The sequence below is a fragment of the Drosophila bipectinata genome, chromosome XL (genome assembly GCF_030179905.1).
Source record: "Drosophila bipectinata strain 14024-0381.07 chromosome XL, DbipHiC1v2, whole genome shotgun sequence".
NCBI classification, from domain to species: Eukaryota; Metazoa; Arthropoda; class Insecta; order Diptera; family Drosophilidae; genus Drosophila; species Drosophila bipectinata.
This window is the reverse complement of record NC_091734.1, coordinates 5,690,700-5,713,675: the sequence shown is the minus strand read 5'-3', so window position 1 is coordinate 5,713,675 and position 22,976 is coordinate 5,690,700. Positions and strand designations below refer to the sequence as shown.

The following is a 22,976-nucleotide window of genomic DNA, read 5'->3' as shown; positions in this document are numbered from 1 at the left end:
CGTTTCGGGTTGATTCTGCTCTTTTTTTTTTTTAATATATTTTTTTTTTTTTTTATAGAAGTTTTTTAGAGGGTTGGGGGGCCATAATGTAAAGCTATGAACGAATCAACAGCTCTTGATCGTTTAGCTCTTTTCACAAATACATAAATACATAAATACATAAAATACATAAAATACATATTCTTTATTAAATTTAAAAAAAAAGACCATAATTATATATATATTGTTTTTTAGGCGAAAAAATTGTTTGCTCTGCTCTGTAAATAGAGGGTAAGACATGCAACTTTCGCTATATCTGTAGCTGTATCTGTAGCTGCATCTGTATCTGCAGCAAAGTATCTGTATTTGTACAGATACAAATACATAAAGAAAAGGTTTATCAGTTCTTCCCCTCCCCTCCTTCACATAAGACCCTGTCGTCTTCCAAGATCCCAAGACCCCAAATTCAAAGCCAAGAAATTCGGCCTGTTTTTTTTTTTTCTCCGGTAGGCCCTTTCTGCTGATGTTGGCATAAAAAACGACTTGTTTAAAAAATTTTTGTCGGTTACCCCCTCACCATTACCGCATTTTATTACATGGCTCCCCTGTTTGCCATAACCCAGATTCCCGATCGCCCTTTAGGCTCCCCCTCCCCCGCCTTGCAGATCTCTCTTTGGAGGCAATCTTTCCTTAAACGCATTACACAGGAAAATAATTTTATTTAAGGAATAAAAATTATAAATTTTAAGATTTAAGATATGAGTTTTTATAGATTATTATTTTTTATTAAATTTTTAGGGTTTGTATATTTTTTTAATAATTTTTCTTTTAAAAAATTTCCATCTCTGTGTATTATTGGCCCTGAGAAGAATTGAGAGAGAAGAAACCACTTGAGAAACTTGTTGCCACTTGCATCTTGTAGTTTTTTTGCTGCGTTTTTTTAATCTTTTTTTTATATTTATTTTTTAATGCGTGGCTATTTGGTGTTTTTTTAATTTTGCTTGTCTCGCACTTGTGCTGATATCTGATATCTGACCTCTCTTACCATTTTTATGTCGGTTTTTTTCAAGATCACTAGGCTTTACTGTACTTGTAAGGTTCTAAGCTCAATGCTCCTTTGTTTTGGGGCCTGTGGAACTGTGGAGCTGTTTTGCAATTACAACCTGGCATTAACCCCATAGGGAGACCTCGACAACAACCTCTCTCGGCAGCACAGTCGACTGATCGCATTGAACTTGTCGCAATTGCTATAACTTCTAATTGTGGACTGGGTTAGTCACAAAAAAAAAAAATAAATAAACACAAACACACACAAAAGTCCCGAAAAAAAAAAATATATATATCGAAACACGAGGCGTATACGTAATATACCGAGGAGGTCAACGAAACGCATTAGAGATCTTTCTACCCAAAAAAAAAAAAAAAAAGAGAACAATTGTGTTTACAAGAGAAAAGCTTTTGGGAAAAAAGTTCAATAACCCCTTTCGAAGACTGCTGGCATTTGGAAGAACTTGAAGGAGAATCCAGAATGCGGAATGCAAAAAAAAAAATACACACATATATATATATATATATATACGATCAAAGGCAAAGTGTGAATAATCGGAATAATGGGTTTAGGGAACAAGGGAACTTTCGTTCACGAACGTATGCATGTTTATATGAGATATCTTTTATCTTGTGTGTATATATATATATTATTTTTTGAGAGAATATATATGGCATTAATATTACAAATAATTCATTAAGAAAAAGGCCAAACAAGTATGAGAGATATTTGGAAAATCAATGGGGAACTCATTCTCATAAGAACTGTCTCATTCATGAAGATAATTATGTAAAAAATCCAAAGAATTTTAGTTATAAACTAAGATGAGATTTGGAAAATTAGAAAAATAAATTATAGCCGCAAATAATGAGTAATTTAAAAAAAATGATTCAAAAGCTTAGTTTAGAGAGGTTTTAAATCATAAACATGAATAACTAAGGAATTTAGAGATTAAAACAAGTTGTTATAAATTTAAAAAAAGAGTGATTTAAATAATTAAGTAACTAATATTACTTTTAAAAATAAACAAAATCCTCTAAGAGCCCTAAGCTATGCTTTTAAATCAAAAACATTAACAACTAAGGAAGTTAGAGATTAAACTTAATATTTTATAGACAATTAATAAAAAAAACCATTAAAAAACCTAAAAAAAACCTTGAAAAACCTTTTAAAATTAAAAAAACCGCCTAAGCGCCTCAAACTATGCTACAAAAATGCTGTCCTGATAGTTAATAGATGTTTTAAGTAAAAGATAATAATAACTAAGGAAGTTAAAGTTTAAAACAAGTTGTTATGAATTTTATAGACATTTTTAAATAAATAAAAACTTAAGAAAACCTTAAAAAACCTTTGAAAATTATAAAAAACCCTCTAAGCGCCCTAAGCTATGCTACAAAAATGATGTCTCTCTAATAGAGGTAGTAGTTAATAGAGGTTTTGAATGAAAAACATGAGTAAATAAAGAGTTTAGATATTACAATTAAATATTTTACATTTTTTAAATATAATTTTCAATAAAAAAAAAAATCTTTAAAAGGTAAAAAGAAGCCCTTCTAAGCGCCCTAAACTATGCTACATAAATGTAGTGCCGCTAATAGAGGTTTTAAATGAAAAAAACATGAATAACTAGGGAAGTAAGAGATTAGAATGAGATATAATAAATGTTATAAATATAATAAATGCTATAATTTTAAATAAAAATCTTAAAAAAAGCCTTTGTTTTTACATTTCTTTAAAAAACCCCCTTAAGCGCCCTAAAGTATGCAATAGAAATGCTCTCCTGCTAGCTTGCCGGCTACGGCTAACTTACATGTTTCTGGTGGCGCCTCTATTGTGAACGTCCTGCCTTCGAGTGTGCCACGTGCATCTCTTCTCTTGCCCCACACACTCACACAGCTTCAGTTCTCGCCTCACTTTCACTTTTTTGCACACTACTGGACAGTTACAGTTACTTCTTTTATTTTATATATATATATATATATCTTTATATATATTCTTGTTCGAGTTCAAAGTCAGTGTCAGAGATATTTCTGTTTCTGTTGCAGTTGCTCGATTTTAGTTTCTTGGTTCTTGCACTTTTTATTTTTATTTTTTAAAACTAATATATAAAATAAATTATTGCACTTTGAGGGGGGGAGCTGTGTTTTTATTTTTAAGATTTTTTTTAACAGAATTGTATTGTTGGAGATGCTTTTTTTTGATTCACCAAACAAAAAATGAAAACAATCAACAAACAAACCGGAATGCGGCAATAAGGATGCTGTCCTGCTGCAAGGATCATCAAGGATATATAACGGTATTATATCGCAATATTTGGGTTCTTTAAAAAAAATTGAGTTTTCTGATTCAGAATTTTTGTTTATTTTTATTTTTATTTATTTATATTTTTTTGAAATATATATATTTTTTTTTTGTAATTTTTTTGGTCCGCGTCGCAGCACGCGCACGTAACGAGCAACAAACAGCAACTAACGTTATTTTTAAAAATCCAACTCGATTGAAGTCCAAGTCGGTTTCCAACGCCGCAGCAGCAGCAGCCGTAGCGACAGCGACGCTAACCGTGGCAGCGAAGCTGCACGAAGTTGCCACGAAGTCGGCACGACAGGACGAAGCATCCTTTACAGCGGGCAGCGCAGTCAACAGCAATCGGTGTAGCTTTGTTTTGGTGATGCTGCTGCTGCTGCTGTTGGCGGCGTCGCTGTTGCCGCTTCTGCCGCTTCTGCCGCCTGGCTAGATATCCTTGGGTGCGCGAAGCGGCAAGAAATAGAAAATTTAGCACACAATTGAAGTCATTACAAATACAGATACACTAATACACACACACAGACATAGGCAGAGAGACAGTCACTGATTAGAAGGATAATTCCAATTGGAATTGCCCGAAAAGCTATGCTATGCTTTGTGGCAAGTGCATTTCAAGTGTAGAATAGATAGGCCTATCCCCTCTACACCCTCCCACCACTAGCTCCACTACCCCCCCTCTGCTCTCTGCTGCTGCCGACGGCGACGGCGACGTCATATAAAAATCACCCGCCAAACAACGTACTAAACACTCATTACTCATTTCGTTTGGTTTGTGCCTCCCCCCCCCCCCCTCCCACACCTCCTCCACCTACAAAAAAAAAAAAAGCAACAACTATTTACACACACATAAACACACACATGGACAATTTCCCTTCCAAAGAGAGACAGTACAGAAGGCAAAAGTTTGCTCTTTTTTTGCTGCGTGTGCCGTTAAAAAAAAGGATGCGACTGCGACGTCAACCGAAGCAGAGAGCCAAAAAAAAAAAGCACAAAAAAAAAAAGAAAATCAGAAACAAAACAAAAATGCGAAAAACGAACGAAAAATGCTAAAAACCCAAAAGCGGCAGCGCAGCCTGAAACAAAAAAAAAAAAGAAAGGAGAAAGGAGGGAAATGGGGAAAGGCAGAAGAAGAAGAAGAAAAACCAGGAGCAGGCAGCATCACGACAAAAAAAAAAAAAGAGTCAGTATGTGTGTGTGTGTGTGGAAAAAATCCCGTAACCGTAACCAACCCCACTGCATCCCACACACACACACACACATACAAAGAGAGAGTCACACACACACACATACAAACAACCCCTGTGCCGATGCCGGCAGCAGTTGGAAATTTAAAAAAACGCGTTTACACGACGACGACGCGAAAAAAAAAAGTTAAAAAACAACAACAAACACACACACACACACAAAACAACAACAAGAAGAAAGCAGAGAAGGAAAAAAAGGAAACAGAACGAAACGAAAAATGAAAAATACAAAAATTTGTAAAAAAAAAAAATTACAAAAAAAAAAATAACAGGGCTTTACTCACACACATAGAGAAGCGAACTACGAGCCGAGCTACGGCCCCCCACCCCCACCCTCACAACCCCCCCCAAAAAGGGGAAATCGACGCACAAAAATAACCAAGCGAATAAAAAGGATAGCGTGTGCGTGTATGAGAGAGTGAGTCAGTAGGCGTGTGTGTGTGGCAGTGGGAGTGGAAGTGGGAGTGGGAGTGCGTGTGAGTGAGGAGAGAGAGAGAGCAGTTTTTTTTAATTTTAATTTGTTGTCTTCCCGCTCTTTTGGAGTCTACCGCGCTATAACGGTATAACGGCTATATGGTTCCGCTGCTCTAGCATTACCCCAAAAAGTATGCAATAAACGACATGAAATGGAGGGAAGCTGATGCGGGTTGGGGAGGAGGGGGATATATAAGGATATATGTTAAGGATATTTTGAAGATCACCGATCACTGGAGAGAGAGAGAAAGAGGAAAATCCATGTCACCTTGTTTAAAGAGAGAGAGAGAGTTTCCAGGACATGTCGCGACGAGTCGCTGGCGACGTCTTAACGGTTACTAACTGGCCCCCAAGAAGCTGGCTATTTCGAGTCTGGTCCTCGACTAACAAAAAAGTATCCTTCACTGGCAGGACAAGTGGTGAGGGGTGGGGTGGGGATGCCGCAGGACGAAAGTCAAGCATAGACATTGCCGGCAAAAGTCGCTGCCGCGTGGTGTGTGGCCTTCATTGTCACGAGCAGCGACGCCAGCGTCTCGGTCTCAGTCTCAGTCTCGGTCTCAGTCACTGCCGCAGGAGGTCAAAGTTTGGGGAGCACTTCAAGACCAAGACCGAGACGGAGACGGAGACGAAGACGGAGACCAGGACCAGGACCCGTCGCCCTGTTGCTTAGGCCGGTTTTTTGGTAGCTGACCAAAGGCACTGAGAGAAATTCTGGGGTTTTTATTATCACAAATAAGGGGGGGATTTATTATTTTAATTACAAAAATATTACTTACCTGATTTTAATAGAGAAATATCATTAATTATACTTTTTATGATACTTGAGAATGATTTTTATTGAAAATGAAGAAAAAACCGATATATTTATCGATAGTTTAAAAAAATTACTTTAAAAATCGATAATAAAAAGATGCGTTTTTTAACAAAACAACGATTAAAGTATCGATAAACTATCGTTTAATCGGAGTAGATTATCGAAAAACAATAGAAAAGATATATTTTATTATAAAAAGCGATAAAATGCAAAGAACTAATGTAAAAAATTCAAAATTTATCAGAAAAATAAATGTTTTTTAACAAAGCATCGATGAAGTTATTGAAAAACTATAGATATTTCACAATAGATCATCGAAAGATAATATATGAAATATATTAAACTTTAATAAGTACAAAATTGCTAAGAAAATATATAAAAAATGTAAAGTTAACGATTAAAGAATAAAGAAAACGTATATTTAATAAAACATATGGCTTAAGTTATCGAAAAACTATCGATTCTCCATAGTAGATTATCAAAATGTTATAAATAAAAGTTATAACAATATAAAAAGGACCAAAATATTAAGGACATTTATAAGAAAATCTAAAAAGTGATTAGAAAAAGATATATTTTTTTTAACATCTTCATGTTGTAGGCTATCGATAAACTATCGATTATCTATATAAGATACTTCTACATAATTATCGTTAATTGAAAAGTAAAAAAAACCCATTTATTAGCCATCTTTAGCTTCCATTTCTATAGTCCTGCAAGGGCTTCTCTAGCTAACCAGCCATTAATTTTAAGAAATCCAAAACCCTTATTATCGATATTTTCTTACTGTGTACTCCCACCACTAAACAGAGAAACTTAGAAGCCGAGGTAAACACTGCGAACTACGCGCATACAAATGAGCGTAATAAAATCAAATGCTGATAGTGTGTAGTTGGACGCATTACCCGAAATCAGCCGCCCACTTGCGCCACACACAAGTACGCATTCACCCACACAAACACACACACAAACATAAGAAGTAGAAGAAGAAAAGGACGAAAGTAAGAAGCAGAAACAGAAGCAGAGCAAATCTACTACACGCAATCTTCATTTTCAACGCCATCAAAGCCATTCCAATCATCATTATCGTCGCCATAATCATCAAGTAAAGTACCCACCAGTAGCGCCTCGACGCAGGACACCCACTGTCCCCCCCAACTCCTCTCTTCCCCCCGGCTCTCTAACCTCTTGCTGTAGCTGGCACCCTGAGAAGTATGCTATGCTCTCTTAGACGAAAAAGGACGACGTTGCCGAGATGCCAACAAGTGCGCCCCACGAAGCGTTATTTTTTTCTGGTTCTCTTTCTTGGAGAGCAGTTTCACAAAAGAGAGCCCAGGACCCTGACTGTATGTGTGTGTGTGTGTGTGTGTTAGGTGCTGGATAAGGATGTGAATGTTGACGTCTTCGTCTGTAGTTTCGCGTAGTTCCTTCTGAATGGAATATCCTGAGGAGGTGGGTGGCAGAAAAAAAAAACAAAAAAAAAGGATAAAACCAGCAGGACAGGACATGCCGGCAAATGCTACAAATTATTTAAGCTGCATGTGGTGGTACAACTTCAAATCGTCGAATAAGATACATAGATACAAAGATACAAATTCAGATTGCATATAATTTAGATTACACCCACACACACATACACTTTCTTAAGAAAGTTGGATGGTAGGTTCTCTTCAGCATGCTTTTCTTCACAAAGTTTAAATAACACACACACACACACATACATTCTCATAAACACACACATATGCAAATTATTTTCCAGGACCGAGGGCGGGGGCGAACACAGTAATTAGCCAATAGGAAAAGCTTGAGCTGGTGTCCTGGTGTGAGGTGGTTGTGTCCCAAACAGGGTTGCCCCGTATATGTCATCCCTCACACATGAAAATTACACACACACACACACATACACTCATTTGTCACTCATACTGGGTTAGGGGTAGGGGGGTTTCTTTTTTCTTTTTTTTGGGTGAGCTTAGGACTTACCGGTCTTGATCCTTCGGCTGCCCTTGTGACCCTTTTTGGGAAAAATGTATATCGTCGCTTACCTGTCGGTGATCCTGTCGGTCAGCGATTGAATCTGCAATGATAATAAAAGGGTTTCAAAGGTCAGACAAAGGGGTCACTTAAATAAATACATATATTTTTTATGTAAATCTTTTAATTAGAAAATTGTTATAATTCTCAACAGGAAAGTTGGAGGGAGAAATTATTCATGTTTGAACAGGTTTTGTAAAGAGGGTTTTTTGATTTTTAGAACTATTGAAACTATACTTATAGATCTTTTACTTTATACCTCTTCTCCTTATTGGAAATTCATTTTTTTCACTATAATTCTCAACTAGAAAGTGGGGGAAACTAAATCAAGTTTAATCATGTTTTATAATGAGTTATGTAGTTTTTGGAGATAGAAACTATCTTCGGTTGACTAATAACTAGAATTATCCTATAAGTAACTATATTTATAGATCCTTGACTTCATATCTATATATATCCTAATTGGAAAATCGCTCTAATTTCGCTATATTTAGTTTTTTTTCGCTATAATTCTCAACTGGAAAGTTTGAAGAAAATAATTCATGTTTAATCAGGTTTTTAGAATGAGTTTTTTGATTTTGAAACTATCAGCAGTATAATTATAAGTATACTATGGATCCTTCACTTCATATTAAGTCTCTTAATTAGAAAACTTTCTTTTCTTGACTATAATTCTCAACTGGAAAGTTTGAAGAAAATAGTTCAAGTTTCAACATGTTTTGTGAGTAGGTTTTAATAAATATTAACCCTATACCTATAGATATATTATAATATTATCCAAAAATTATAGATTTGAAACAAACTTATCGTAATTAGAATATTATACGATATTATATAGTTAAAAAAATATTATAGTTAAAAAAAAACTATAATTCCCAACTAGAATTTCAGAATGAAATACTTAAGTTTGAAACTACTTCGGAGACATGTTTCTGAAACTATAAGCCTTTGAAACTTTCTAAACCTAATAAATACCATATATTTGAAGCTATACTATAGCTACTATATTTAAAACACAAATATCTTTATAAGAAATCCCCTTTTTTTGAACTACAATTCTCAACTAAAGATTCAGAAGAAATAAAATTACCTTTCTTTCAAATTTTAATGATTTATCTTAAAAATCCTAAGCCTATATCCTATACCTCTATATCCTTTGTATCTTGTTCTATTTCAGAGCTCTGTGTATCCCTGCAGACTCCTGGGCCCGTGATGTCCTGGGTACTCGTCCTGCCTATTGGTAAGTTGTGCCTTCCAATTATTAATTATGTGCCTCGTGAACAAAAAACGTTTTCACATTCTCTATATATATATGTTATATGTACATATATGTATATGTTATTTGTATGCTTATGTTTATGTATACTTTAGCATTCCCCTCCCAACACCCTCCACCTATTTTTATTATTTTTAAGCCCCCCCTTTTTGGAACAAAAAAAAAAAAGAGTAAGCTTCAAGTGTCAGAAGCGAACTGAAATTTGTTGCTCCACCTACTTTGGGTGCCTTTGTTTTTTACGCTCTCGTTTCAGTGTTTTTTTTTTTTTTTTTATTTTTTGGTTAATAAATTACGCACATGGGGGGGCAAACACTAGACACCACCAACACACACACACACATACATATACACACATCGCCCGGAAAATATTAACCAAACAGAGTGAGAGCCGAGCAGAGCAGTTAAAAATATTTAAAAAAATTTCAAGTGGGTTGGCAAAGGCTCCCCAAAAAGCATGCGTGTGACAGAGCAACGATGGTTGGGGAGTGGGGAGGGGGTACCACCACTTTTGGTTAATTGCCAAAAACAACTACAAAACGACAGTGAAAAAAAAACCATATATATATATAAAATATCCTGAACAATGTCAGGATACAAGGATACCGAATCGGAAATACCCTCGAAGGATATATAATTTTTTTTCGGGGGGCTTTCGGTATGCAAAGTTGAGTCAACCTCAGGCACCCTATACTTTCTCCTACACCCCCCCTCCTCCTCCTCACTTGTACATCCGCGTATTTATTTTTTAGCAAAAAAAAAAAAAAGTTACGCGGAGCTTATGTAAACGCATTCCATCTCTCTTTCGCCCACTCATATGAATATGTAACCATATAGAACAGAGGTCGGCACGGCCCTATCTCGGGGGCATAGGAAATTTCTCTGCCCGAGCTCTGCCACACACACACAGTATACATGTGTGAAACGTCATGCACACAGCCTACTTTCTGCTATTCGTTACTAACACTAATGCGGTAAAATCATATCAATGTATTGGGGTGCCGATCCCTGATATAGAACATTGTCGAACTGCCTACGGTTCTTATTCTATACATGTGTGTGTGTGTCAGTATGTGTGTGTGTCATGAGTATGTGTGTGTGTTTTTTTGGTGCTCCCTTTTTATTATTTCGCGCGTCGCAGCCAGCAAAAGGTACATAAATTGCAAATGTATTTGTGGAAAAGTGCGTTGTGGTGCGTGCAGATGAAGATGAAGCTCCCCCCTTACCATACTATACACCCCCCTTTCTTTCTCTGCTGGCGGCAGCAACGGCAGCGGAGCTGCAAAGCTTATTTTTTAATTTGTGAGCTACCACCCCTACCCTACCTCATCAGGAACCAAAAAAACCCAAAAACGAAATTCGTTGCCAAATAATTTAACATTTTGCTAGGGGGGGGTGGGGAGTGTGGAGGGTCAGGGGCAGGAGTATATGTAGATTTGGGAATTGTGAAAGATAATTTAGCCAAAAAACTCTAGATCTTACTATAGTAAGGGTATAGTATATGCTTTGTGGGGGAAAGGAAGTATCTTTGAGGTTTCTAGGATGGGGTTTCTTTTGGAAAAAATTATTAAAAATATTTAAAATATTAAAAATATTAAAAATATTAAAAAAATAATAAAAAAAATGAATACTTAAAATTTAAGTATTTTAAGATCTTATACGAATATTTTTAATTTCTCTCTATTTTTATTTTTAATTTTTAAATTTTTTTAATGAATTTTAATAAACAAGGGAAACCAGAAACTATGTATATATATTAAAAATATTATATCTTACCAGACTTAGATTATAAAAAATAGTTTTATATACTAAAATAAATAAAAAATATATTAAGAAATTAAAGAGCCCTGAAATAAAACCTTTTTATACCCTTGCAGAGGGTATTATAATTTTGTCCAAAAGTGTGCAACGCAGTGAAGGAGACATCTCCGACCCTATAAAGTATATATATTCTTGATCAGGATCACCTCCTGAGTTGATATGAGCATGTCCGTCTGTCCGTCTGTCCGTCTGTCCGTCTGTCCGTCTGTCTGTTTCTACGCAAACTAGTCTCTCAGTTTTAAAGCTATCGTCTTGAAACTTTGCACACACCCTTCTTTCCTTTGCACGCAGTATATAAGTCGGAACGGCCGGGATCGGCCGACTATATCCTATAGCTGCCATATAACTGATTGATCGGAAATGGTATAACTTTGGTGTTTTTAGAGTTAGAGAGTTCAAATTTGACATGAGAGCTATTTTTGGCAAAATAATACGACATGCCAAATTTCATAAGGATCGGCCGACTATATCCTATAGCTGCCATATAACTCAACGATCGGAAATGACCCAACTTTCGTGTTTTTGAAGATAGAAAGCTGAAATTTAGTACAGACTCTATTTTTGGTTAGTTGATCCAACCTACCAAATTTCATTAGGATCGGCCGACTATATCCTATAGCTGCCATATAACTGAACGATCGGAAATGACCCAACTTTTGTGTTTTTGAAGATAGAAAGCTGGAACTTGGTACAGATTATATTTTGATCCATCCTACCAAATTTCATAAGGATCGGCCAACTATATCCGATGTTTGCGATATATATCCGGTTTTAGCTGCAAGGGTATATAAACTTCGGCTCCGCCCGAAGTTAGCTTTCCTTTCTTGTTTTATATTAAAATTAATTAAATTAAAAATATCTTTAAAACGTTTGCTTCTAAAACCCCAAGATACTTTTCAATCCCAAGATATCAGATGATTAGATTCTAAGATTCTGTTTAGTTTCTAATAACTATTTTTATTAATAAAAAATATTAATATTTTCTATAAAAAAAAGAGCATTTATTATTCAGTTTTTTATATGTTTTTTAGAATAATTTCCTCATCATCATCGTCTCTGTTTCGACTTCGATGGGGCTTCATCGCCCCGTCGTGTGCTTGCTTTTGAGTCGGCTGTTTGTTTTAACTTGTTGTGGCGCCCCCCCCCTTCCTCCACCCCCTCTACTCTGAGTACTCCTATCCCTTTATGCCACATCCTGCCTTTTCTGCGAGCACTTTCTTTTTTTTTTTGGGGAAAAAGTTTTTTGCTTTTTCTGCTGGCATGTGCGTGCCCCCTTCCATAGCCCCCACCATACCCTACTTGCCACTAACCATCTTGCCTCTTTAGCATTCGCGCTAGTCTGTTAGTGACAGTCGCTGCTGCAGTCGCTCTGTCGCAGTCTCAGTTGCCGTCGACAGCAGCCAATTTAATTTTTCATATGTACACAGGAGTCCGCTTCTCCAAAAAAAAGAAACCAAAAAAAAAAAAACGGGGAAAAGTTTTTCTAATTCGCATTTGTATTTAATTTGATGGAGTTCTCTTTCTGGCAACCAGTGCCTCCAAATACATACCACCACCATCTAAAAAACAGACCCCCCCTTAAGGTCCTCCTCCTACCCCCCCACCCCCTTTTCATGCCATTTGCAAACAGTGTTCGCCCTTTTTTTAATGGGGTGCTTTATGACAAACTTTAAGCGCGCGACTCTAAACATTAAAATTGTACATGGCCCATGTGGAGGTGTATCCTTAATGTGTGTATATATGTATGTGTGTGTGTGTGTGGGGGGAGTGGGTAAGGTAGGCTAGAAGCATGGTTGGGGGTAGGGGGGACCGGCGGTTGCTTGATGCGCGTACTTCTAACACCGCCCACTAATGCCAACTGTGTCTAACTGGTGGAGCGATTCGTTCTCGCTATCTCTGTCTCTGTATGTGTGTGTGTGTGTGTGTGCGCATATGTAAAGTGTATCCCCCCCTCTTGGCTACCCTCTTCCACACTTAATGCGTGCGCGTGTCTGCGGAGTAATTTTTTAACTAATTTTCTATACAAATTTTTAGCATGTCGTTCAGGACTCGCGCACACACTTTTTCTTTTTTTCTTTCTTTTTTTTTTTTTTGCATACATGAATATGTATATGTTTTAAAGGATGCCTATGTGTGTGTGGGTGTCCTTATCTTGGTATGTGTGTGGGTGTGTGTGTGTGTGTTGCCTGCTCATTCGTTCATTTCTCATTTCTGTGGGGCCGAGATGTGCGCAGTCTAAGGACTTTTAATGGTAAGCCTATTTCTAGTCAAGAGAACTATACTATTTTGGGAGTATTAAGATCTATGGGAATTTTATTAATATTTGAGGTAACAATTAGGGAGTATATTCGACCAAAAAGGGCTTTTCAGCTTATAATTCCCAACATAGTAAAAATATTTCTAAAGTTAGGATTTAAAAACCCTGTTTTAAACAAAGAATACATATCTTTGGGTTATCTGGAAGATAATTTTCTTCGTAAGTAGCTTTATCCGGCTATTAGATACTTATTTTCATAACATTTTCATTATAAAATATTAAGTTTCATTTAAAAAACTGAGATATAATCACGGATAATTTTTATGCAAATAAAAAATGTCCATGTCATGTCACGGTCGCCATATAACTCATAAATATACATATACAGAGCAGTTAACTAACTAAAGTCTATGTCTTTGGGTTATAGGGTAGATAAGTTCCCTTTTAAGTTTGAATTTCCATATTTTCATTCTAAAAAACTCAGTTTGGCTTCAAAAGCCTTGTAAAAGCCATGTAGGTGACCAGATAGATTCATGTTTGTGCTTGTTTCAATTGTCACGGTCGCCAAATGGATGGATACCGTTATTTAAGGTAAGCTGGTTATCCAAGAGATAATTTTTCTCTCAAGTTGCCTGTAATTTCCAACTATTTTTTATATGGAAAGCAACTTTATAGCAAGAGTTAGGATCTCTGTAGAGAAATCACTATAATATGAAGTAAAAATTAGAGAATATCCTCTATCAAAAGGGTTATACCTTCAAGGGTTCTAATTATTAGAAAAGATAACCTAAAACTTTGACTTTTAGGCTCCTACCTCCCAACTAACTTTGAATGAAGGAACCACCTTATAAACCGCTTTATAATATCTATAAAAACACCCCCTTAAATATTAACCAAAAACATAATAAACCTCTAATTAAAATACCCTATAACAACCCTATACTCATATTTTCCTATCCAATCAATTGACAAAAAAAAAGAAGAATAATGAATAGAAGCCGATTATTGCAAGTCATATTTTCGGAATGCGAGTCCTTCTTTTGTGATCGTCTGCTTTTTATGATGATTTGACAGGACGATGGTGCCAGCAAGCCCACCATGCGAAGGACGAAGGACACAGAGGCAGTGATTTGCATTGTTTGTTAGCAATGTCAGCTGCCAGTAGATAGAACCAGCCACATGTCCTTAGTCCTTACTATATATGTACGTATGTGTATGTATGTGTTTGTGTGTTTGTGGATTTTTTGAGGGCGGGACACTGGCGACGCGTCGCTGTTAAATATTACATCAAAATAAAATTAACATTTCATTTGAAAGCGTTTTTCTTTTTTTTTTTCTCATTTTTTTTTGGAGGCCTGCTTCATCGATAAATTTCACAGGACACACAAGCGGCTGCTGCCTGATTCGATTTTTTCTTTTTTTTTTTTAATAAAAAATCATTACATAGGCAAATATAAATATTGCCCCGTCCATCCTGAAATATATATATATATATATATATATGTGTGTGTGCTGAAATGTTGCGGTAAAAAAAGATCGGGCATTATATAGAAAAAGCCAGAGTGACGCCAAATATTTTCTGCCATTATTCATGGGGCTTTCATTTTTCACAAAAATGCATTTTAATTGTCACATAAAATAATTTTCCCAGAGGGTGGGGTCTACAGAGGGGGTCTAGGGGGTAGTCTAGAGGGGGTGTATCCATCCAGAGTTCGTCTATCCAATTTTTATAACCAATACATATAGTATAATATATATATATATGTATAGGTTTGTCTATCTATGTTGATGACCCTTTCCCATTTTTTATTAGGTATCTGTAATTTGAATTAGGGTTAAAACTTTTTGACTGCATTGTGACCTGACCTCTCCACCCTCCCCACTCCCCCTTCTCCAGTGACCTCTCACTGTCTGACAAAAAAAGAGAAAAAAAAACGATAATAATAAGTGGCAGCCAAATTTTTGTAAATACATTTTATTTAGTGCGGCGCGACAGGCCAACATCCCCCCCTATTTTCAGCTCTGTGTGTATGTGTATGTGTGTGTGTGTGTCGTAAAAAAAATTCAAGGTAATACGTGGGGGGATGGGGGGTGGAGAGTGGGGAATGGGGAATGGGATGCTAGAGGAACAGGGGACTGCTATTTTGCACAACATATCGTGGTCGTAAAAAATAATACAACTACATCCGCAGACACGCGCTCTCGCTAAGCCCAGAAAAGCGCAGAAAAGGCTCCACTGTTGTGCCCCAAACACCCCTCCCCCCCTGTCACCCTGCCTCCCTGCTACCACCCCTCTATCCAGAAACTTGAATACCGGAACACATACGCGCGATTCTAAAAAATTAATGTCGCTTTCGTAATTCGAACGCAGGAATTGGCGCAGCAGCCTAAGCAGACACTACACTGCAAAAAAAACTAGAAAGGACTTTCAAAAAATCAAAACAAAAATTTAAAACAATTATTCGACAAATTAATCGTGAAACAAAATTCAGAAACACCTTTTTTTTAATTTTTGCCAGAAAATGTGGGATTTTGGGGTATGGCCCACTGGGAAGGCCCTATCTTGGTCAATTCTAATCCGATCCTGGCGAGGAATACCTTAATCGGTTCCTGGATCGATTCTCCACCATTCTGCATCAAAACCTGACAACAAAATATTTTTTCGATTTTCTTCAAAATTTTCCTGGGGAGACCCCTTCAGAAAGTGGGATTTTGGGGTATGGCCCACTGGGAAGGCCATATCTTGGCCAATTCTCATCCGATCCTTGCGAGGAATACCTCAAACGATTCTTGGATCGATTCTCCACTATTCTGCATCAAAACCTGACAACGAAATATTTTTTCGATTTTTTTCAAAATTTTCCTGGGGAGACCCCTTTAAAAAGTGGGATTTTGGGGTATGGCCCACTGGGAAGGCCATATCTTGGCCAATTCTCATCCGATCCTTGCGAGGAATACCTCAAACGATTTGTGGATCGATTCTCCACTATTCTGCATCAAAACCTGACAACGAAATATTTTTTCGATTTTTTTCAAAATTTTCCTGGGGAGACCCCTTCAGAAAGTGTGATTTTGGGGTATGGCCCACTGGGAAGGCCATATCTTGGCCAATTCTCATCCGATCCTTGCGAGGAATACCTCAAACGATTCGTGGATCGATTCTCCACTATTCTGCATCAAAACCTGACAACAAAATATTTTTTCGATTTTTTTCAAAATTTTCCTGGGGAGACCCCTTTAAAAAGTGGGATTTTGGGGTATGGCCCACTGGGAAGGCCATATCTTGGCCAATTCTCATCCGATCCTTGCGAGGAATACCTCAAACGATTTGTGGATCGATTCTCCACTATTCTGCATCAAAACCTGACAACAAAATATTTTTTCGATTTTTTTCAAAATTTTCCTGGGGAGACCCCTTCAGAAAGTGGGATTTTGGGGTATGGCCCACTGGGAAGGCCATATCTTGGCCAACTCGCATCCGATCCTGGCGAGGAATATCTTAATCGATTTGTGGATCGATTCTCCACCATTCTGCATCAAAACCTGACAACGAAATATTTTTTCGATTTTTTTCAAAATTTCCTGGGGAGACCTCTTCAGAAAGTGGGATTTTGGGGTATGGCCCACTGGGAAGGCCATATCTTGGCCAATTCTCATCCGATCCTTGCGAGGAATACCTCAAACGATTCGTGGATCGATTCTCCACTATTCTGCATCAAAACCTGACAACGAAATATTTTTTCGATTTTTTTCAAAATTTTCCTGGGGAGACCCCTTCAGAAAGTGGGATTTTGGGGTATGGCCCACTGGGAAGGCCATATCTTGGCCAATTCTCATCCGATCCTGGCGAGGAATACCTTAATCGATTTGTGGATCGATTCTCCACCATTCTGCATAAAAACCTGACAACGAAATATTTTTTCGATTTTTTTCAAAATTTTCCTGGGGAGACCCCTTCAGAAAGTGGGATTTTGGGGTATGGCCCACTGGGAAGGCCATATCTTGGCCAACTCGCATCCGATCCTGTCGAGGAATATCTTAATCGATTTGTGGATCGATTCTCCACCATTCTGCATCAAAACCTGACAACGAAATATTTTTTCGATTTTTTTCAAAATTTTCGTGGGGAGACCCCTTCAGAAAGTGGGATTTTGGGGTATGGCCCACTGGGAAGGCCATATCTTGGCCAATTCTCATCCGATCCTGGCGAGGAATACCTTAATCGATTTGTGGAAGGATTCCCCACCATTCTGCATCAAAACCTGACAACGAAATATTTTTTCGATTTTTTTCAAAATTTTCCTGGGGAGACCCCTCAAAAAGTGGGATTTTGGGGTATGGCCCACTGGGAAGGCTATATCTTGGCCAATTCTCATCCGATCCTGGCGAGGAATACCTTAATCGATTTGTGGATCGATTCTCCACCATTCTGCATAAAAACCTGACAACAAAATATTTTGTCGATTTTTTTCCAAAATTTCCTGGGAGACCTCTTCAGAAAGTGGGATTTTGGGGTATGGCCCACTGGGAAGGCCATATCTTGGCCAATTCTCATCCGATCCTGGCGAGGAATACCTTAATCGATTCGTGGATCGATTCTCCACCATTCTGCATCAAAATCTGGCAACGAAATATTTTTTCGATTTTTTTCAAAAATTTCCTGGGCAACCCCCTTCAGAAAGTGGGATTTTGGGGTATGGCCCACTGGGAAGGCCATATCTTGGCTAATTCTCAATCGATTTAAGATCGAAATACCTTAATAGATTTATTACATTTAATATTTTTCGATTGTAATTAATTAATTAATTAAATAAAATCTAAAATAAATATTTTCCAAAACAGAAAGAAGTAACTTTCGGCGGCGAGAAATCAAATGAGTATGATTGTTATTCATTGTCATTCAAAATTATAAAGCTTCTGTGATATAAAGAGGGGCCAGGACTTGGCGGGGGGGTGCCGAGTGGAACAGGGGGTGTGCCACAAAAAAAAGGAAAAATAAGGGGGGCCCGAGACAGAAGCGAGAGCAGAAGCAGACTCACTTAAAAATTCGAATGTTATAGAAAAGTGAGCAAAGCACGACGTCGGCGAAAAAGAAAGCAGTGACAGGGTACAGAAGGGGGTGTGGTGGGGTAGGGGTGGCTACAAACACTGGCAGAGACGGCGGCAGGTGGAGGGCAGGGGGCCAAACACACACACACACACACACAAAGCAGAGCCGGAAAAAAACGAACTCAAATTACATAAAATGAAAAGTTCTCGTTACGCGGCGCATTTATTGCGTCCTCCCCGCCGCCTTGAGAGACCCCCCTTTATTTTTTCTTCCTTTTCTTCTCCTAATGCTCATCTCTTTCTAACTCGACAGCAGCGACTGTGGGGAGACCCCCTACTAGTACGCCGCCCATGGCTGGGTCCCTCTGGCTGATTACTACTTTTATTGCTAGGAAATATCAGAACTTCTTCTGCTTGCCAAGGTGAGCTTGTATCTGTGTGTGTGTGTCTCTGTCTGTGTGTGTGTGTGTGTGTCTTATGTGTGTGTGCTTAGCTTTTTAGGCGAATGTAAAGGGGAAAGCATGCTGGGAGGACGAAAGAGGGGGGAGGGGGGGGGCGTTACTCTTGTAACTTGCGCGGAAACAAGGTTTTTATTTCACCATTTCTTTCTTTACTTTTCACTTCGTTTATAGTCCCCCCCCTATACACTTGAAAAAATAAGGGGTGTCTTGGAAAAAAAGTTTAATTATTTAATTATAAAATTTATTAATATTTATATTTTTAAAAAATTATTTTAAATCCCTCCTTCTGGCTTTTCTAATTTTGCAAAATATTTGTAATTTTTATAGCTTAACCACCCCTTAAGTGTATATCCTTGCATGTATGTGTCCTGTGTGTGTCTTGTATGTGTGTGTGTGTTTTTTTTTTTTGAGAATCCTGTCCTGTCGCTGCTTTTTCTCAGCTGCCTCTTGCTGCCTGACTGTTTTTTATTGTAGCTCTGTATATTTTTTTTTTTTTTCAATTTTGACGTCGACGCAGCCGTTGCAGTCGCTAGTTAGCAGCGCTTTCCTCAAAACCCCCCTCCGAGGTCTTCCACGACCTTCAACCACCCACTACCACCCCCCCATTAACCATCTTGCGGGTCTCTATTTTTCGTTTTTTAACTACGTGTTCGTAGTTAAACAATCTCGTCCTTTGTAAGTGTGTGTGTGTGTGTGAGTGTGTGGCATGTATGTGTTTGTGAAGCTGAGACTGAGACGCTGCTAACTGAGGCAGCAACCGGTGGGGGAGGTGGCGGTTGGCTGAGGGGGAGGAGAAATGGCAAAGGGCTTACAAGTGCAGGCGGGATAAGCGGAATTAGTAGTGGAGAAAAGGTGATTTTTTAGACGCGCCAAAGGCACTGAGAGAAATTTCTAAGAAAAAAAATAAAGAAAAATAAAGATGCACTGTAATTTATAATTATTTTTAAAAATTGTTAGTTAAAAAATTAGTCAAAAAATTCATAAATAAAAGTAAGGGTTTAAACCTTGATTGGAAGGTCTAGTGACCTAGGTCTAGGGAACCAAAAGAACTCTCTCTTTCTCTTTCTTTCAAAATAAAGCCCCTTAAAGATCCTTTTAGTTACTCTTTATTTCTCTCTGTGTAATATCCTTATGATAAGTGGTGGGGTCGTCCTCCTTACCCCCGCCCGCCCCCTCCTTTGTGCTGCCGCTGCGGTGTTTAGAGAGAACTGAATAGATGAGACATACCGAGGCGCCCCTCCCTATAGTATGCCCCCACTCTAGTCTATATTTTTTTACCCGCCCATGGACCGACAACTAAGTACCGTTACCGAGAGCAGCCTAAAAAGTACGTGGAGAGAGAGTGGGTGGAGGTGGAGTGGGTGGAGAAAGAACAACAACAACAACAACAGTACGACACGGTGAAATGAAAACGAAAGGAGAGAGATAGGAATAGAGAAAGAGAGAGTGTAAGAGCGAGAGGGTAGGCTAAGGGGGTGAGGCAATGTAACTTTGAAAATAAAAAGCACACGAGGGTTGCTTGATATATTTCTTGTGCAATGCTGCTGCTGTTCAGTTGACGTCGCTGCCAGGAGCAGCGCAGGATTTGTATTAGTTGTTGTTGTTGTTGTAAGTGGATATTAGGGGGATATGTATATGTGTATGTGTGTGTGTGTGTGTGTGAGGCATCCTTTTATATTTAAAAAACATACTCATTTCAATATCTAAGTGCGGGTGGTCTACCCTCCCCCTCTCTTATTTCTGGTACGCCCCTTTGAAGGCACTTATTATTACTTTTAATATCGTATTTTTTTTTTTTTTTGCTTTTTTTTTTTGCAACGTATGTAAGAGTGCGTGTGTGCGTGCTTTTTTCATGCTTTTGCCGTCTGTGCTCCTTTTTTGTTAGTGGTTACCCCCCCTACTACCCTACTACCTCCAGCCGCGACAGTGTCCTCCGTGTCCTCGGAATGAATGAGCATACGCAGACTAAAAACGAAAGTAAACTTGACAGTGAACACAGAGAGATCCTGGGGGCTCTTAGAAGTCCTGGAACGGGAAGAACTGAATGGCAAAAAAAAATCTGCGGGTATCCCCCCCTCCTACTCTCCATAGTACTTTTGTTTAGTTTTTACTGATAAGCACGAATATGTGTATAGAGGGCGACATCCCTATAGGAAATTATCAACTATTACTCTGGCAACTCTGTTTTAGATTTATAAAGCTTCAATTATTTATTTATGTCGCTGACTGTGCCGTGTGCGGGCCATAAATTAAATAAAGTAAAACACAACAAAAGGAAAGAAAAAGAAATATTTTTTAAAAATCTAAAAAACGAATTAAAAATGCTCTACCAGAGATTTAAAAAATTATTAAAATAATAAAGAAACTAACTAAGAATTAATATAATTTTTCTCATAATTTTATTTTAAAAAAATTATAACTAAACCTCTTTAGAAAGAGTATCATTAAAACATCATACCTCTTGGAACTTTAGTAGGCCCGTTGGTAACAAGGAATGCCATAAAACATACAAATGGCCAAATAAAACATTTTAAATGTAGCAACAACAACGAAAAAACGAAAATAAGAAAATAGTATTGTGCTTAGAAAAAAAAATACAAAAATAAAAATAAAGCGGAAACAACATGCGAGCATTATAGGTATAGAGAGAGGTACTTCCACCCAGAGGGAGGCTGGGTGGGGGGGCAGGAAACATTAGATAGATTAGATTAGATTTTTTATGCTGCCTTCCAGAGAAAAAAAAGAAAAGAAAAACATCTCAAGGTGAAACGTTTCCAGCTGTCAGCGGCAGTGAAAAAGAGAACTATCAATTGCCAAATACCTGGAAAACTTTATATATATACATATATGTTTATATATATACTATCCAATTCCAATCTGATTTATATCAATTCTGGAAGGAAAAGCTATAAGTTTAAGTAAAATTTTTGGAGGCAAAAGTTTGTTTGGCTTTCACCTTTTCTAACTACCCTCTTGTACTTTTCTTCTAGTTTTTCTTTTTTGGCCTTTTCCCGGGGAATTATCTCTTGGCCGAGACAGGACATCGTCTAGTATTTGAGGCACCTTATGCAAGCAGTCGCTTGGATTCGGGTCCTACCTTTACCTTTCTAGCATTCCTACTATTTCCAACCCTCTGGATTGAGAGTCCCGGTCCTGGGCTCTGGGCCTGGGCTCTGGCTCTGAGCGTACAAAAACTTAGAAATAATCACCGACATAAATCTTAAAATGGGATGCTGTTGTGTTGCTGTTGTTGTTGTTGCTTTCTTGCCTAACTACTCTCTTTCGCTTTTTCGTCCTTTTTAGGTAGGGGGATGAATCCCAGAACAGAAAACAAGGACGAGGCTGTAGTGTAGAGGATGAGGTGGGTCAGCTGGCCTGGCACAGAGCGTGGCAAATGAAAAATAACTTAGAAGCACGTTTTGTGGCCACGTCGCCCACCATTTCTATGCGACTTTCTATGCTACTTTCAGTTTTTTTTCCCCCAGCTTGCCTTTTATTTTTTTTTTGCTTTAGTTCCTTCTAGAATTGCTTTATATTATTGCACATAGTTCAGAGAGACAAAATGCGGCAAATTCTAAAATCCATTCGAGCAGAAAAGCAGCAGCAGAAGTAGCCACAAATGGCGTTGGGTTTGGGGGTGGAGGTCCAGAAACAGAAACTTTGCTTTCCTTTCGCTTCGATTTCACTAGATTTTTCCACTCAGGTCAGGACACTGACAAAAATTAAGACTAAAAGGTCACAATTGATATACAAATTATTCAAATTTCATGCCTTATTAAAGATGGTCACACTTAAGTGTTACAAAAACCTTAAAAAGACTTAATCAGATAAAATAATATTTATTAAAATTTTTTAAAATGTATCTTTTGTGTAGAAGCCACCCATTACTTTGGCAACTTGCCTCAAAAAGCTGGTAAGCGTGGCCTTCGCATTGGCACAGTGGTCTCAGGTCCATTGCCACTGTTATTTTCGAGGGGGGACGGGTAGTGCCTATCATTGGAGTTGCGCTTGCAAAATTAAACAAGCAGTTGGCAGCTGCTTCAACATCTTCGATTGTACGGAGTTGCCCTTTGTTTGTCATATTGTAGAAGCCAAAAAAAAAAAAAACAATTCAAGTTCCAACGCCCAAGCACAAGTGTGTATGGCTCGAGTTTGGCATGTGCAAATATTGAATGTGCGAACGAGAAACAATTCCAATTGTTTTGGCATTCGGTTTCTGTT

The 22,976-nt window shown here is 37.9% G+C and overlaps 1 protein-coding gene and 1 long non-coding RNA gene across 9 annotated transcripts in view; one reads left to right on the top strand and one right to left on the bottom strand.

The window, feature by feature from the left end:
- The window catches only part of br (broad-complex core protein), a 48,269-nt gene extending 44,520 nt beyond the window's left edge, over positions 1-3,749 (bottom strand). The window contains exon 1 of one of the 4 annotated variants that reach the window (XM_017235073.3): positions 2,838-3,749. The gene's annotated coding sequence lies outside the window, so the exon portion shown is untranslated. The remainder of the gene's footprint in view (positions 1-2,837) is intronic. The other 3 variants (XM_017235075.3, XM_017235074.3, XM_043209839.2) reach the window with 3 other exon arrangements.
- LOC108121140 (uncharacterized) overlaps positions 1-22,976 on the top strand; it is a 49,679-nt gene that overhangs the window by 7,877 nt on the left and 18,826 nt on the right. For 3 of the 5 annotated variants that reach the window (XR_011443579.1, XR_001773111.3, XR_011443578.1), the window contains one exon: positions 9,072-9,134. This is a non-coding gene — a long non-coding RNA (uncharacterized lncRNA). Of the gene's footprint in view, positions 1-1,049; positions 1,251-6,668; positions 6,969-9,071; positions 9,135-22,976 lie in introns of those variants that run through there. The other 2 variants (XR_011443580.1, XR_011443581.1) reach the window with 2 other exon arrangements.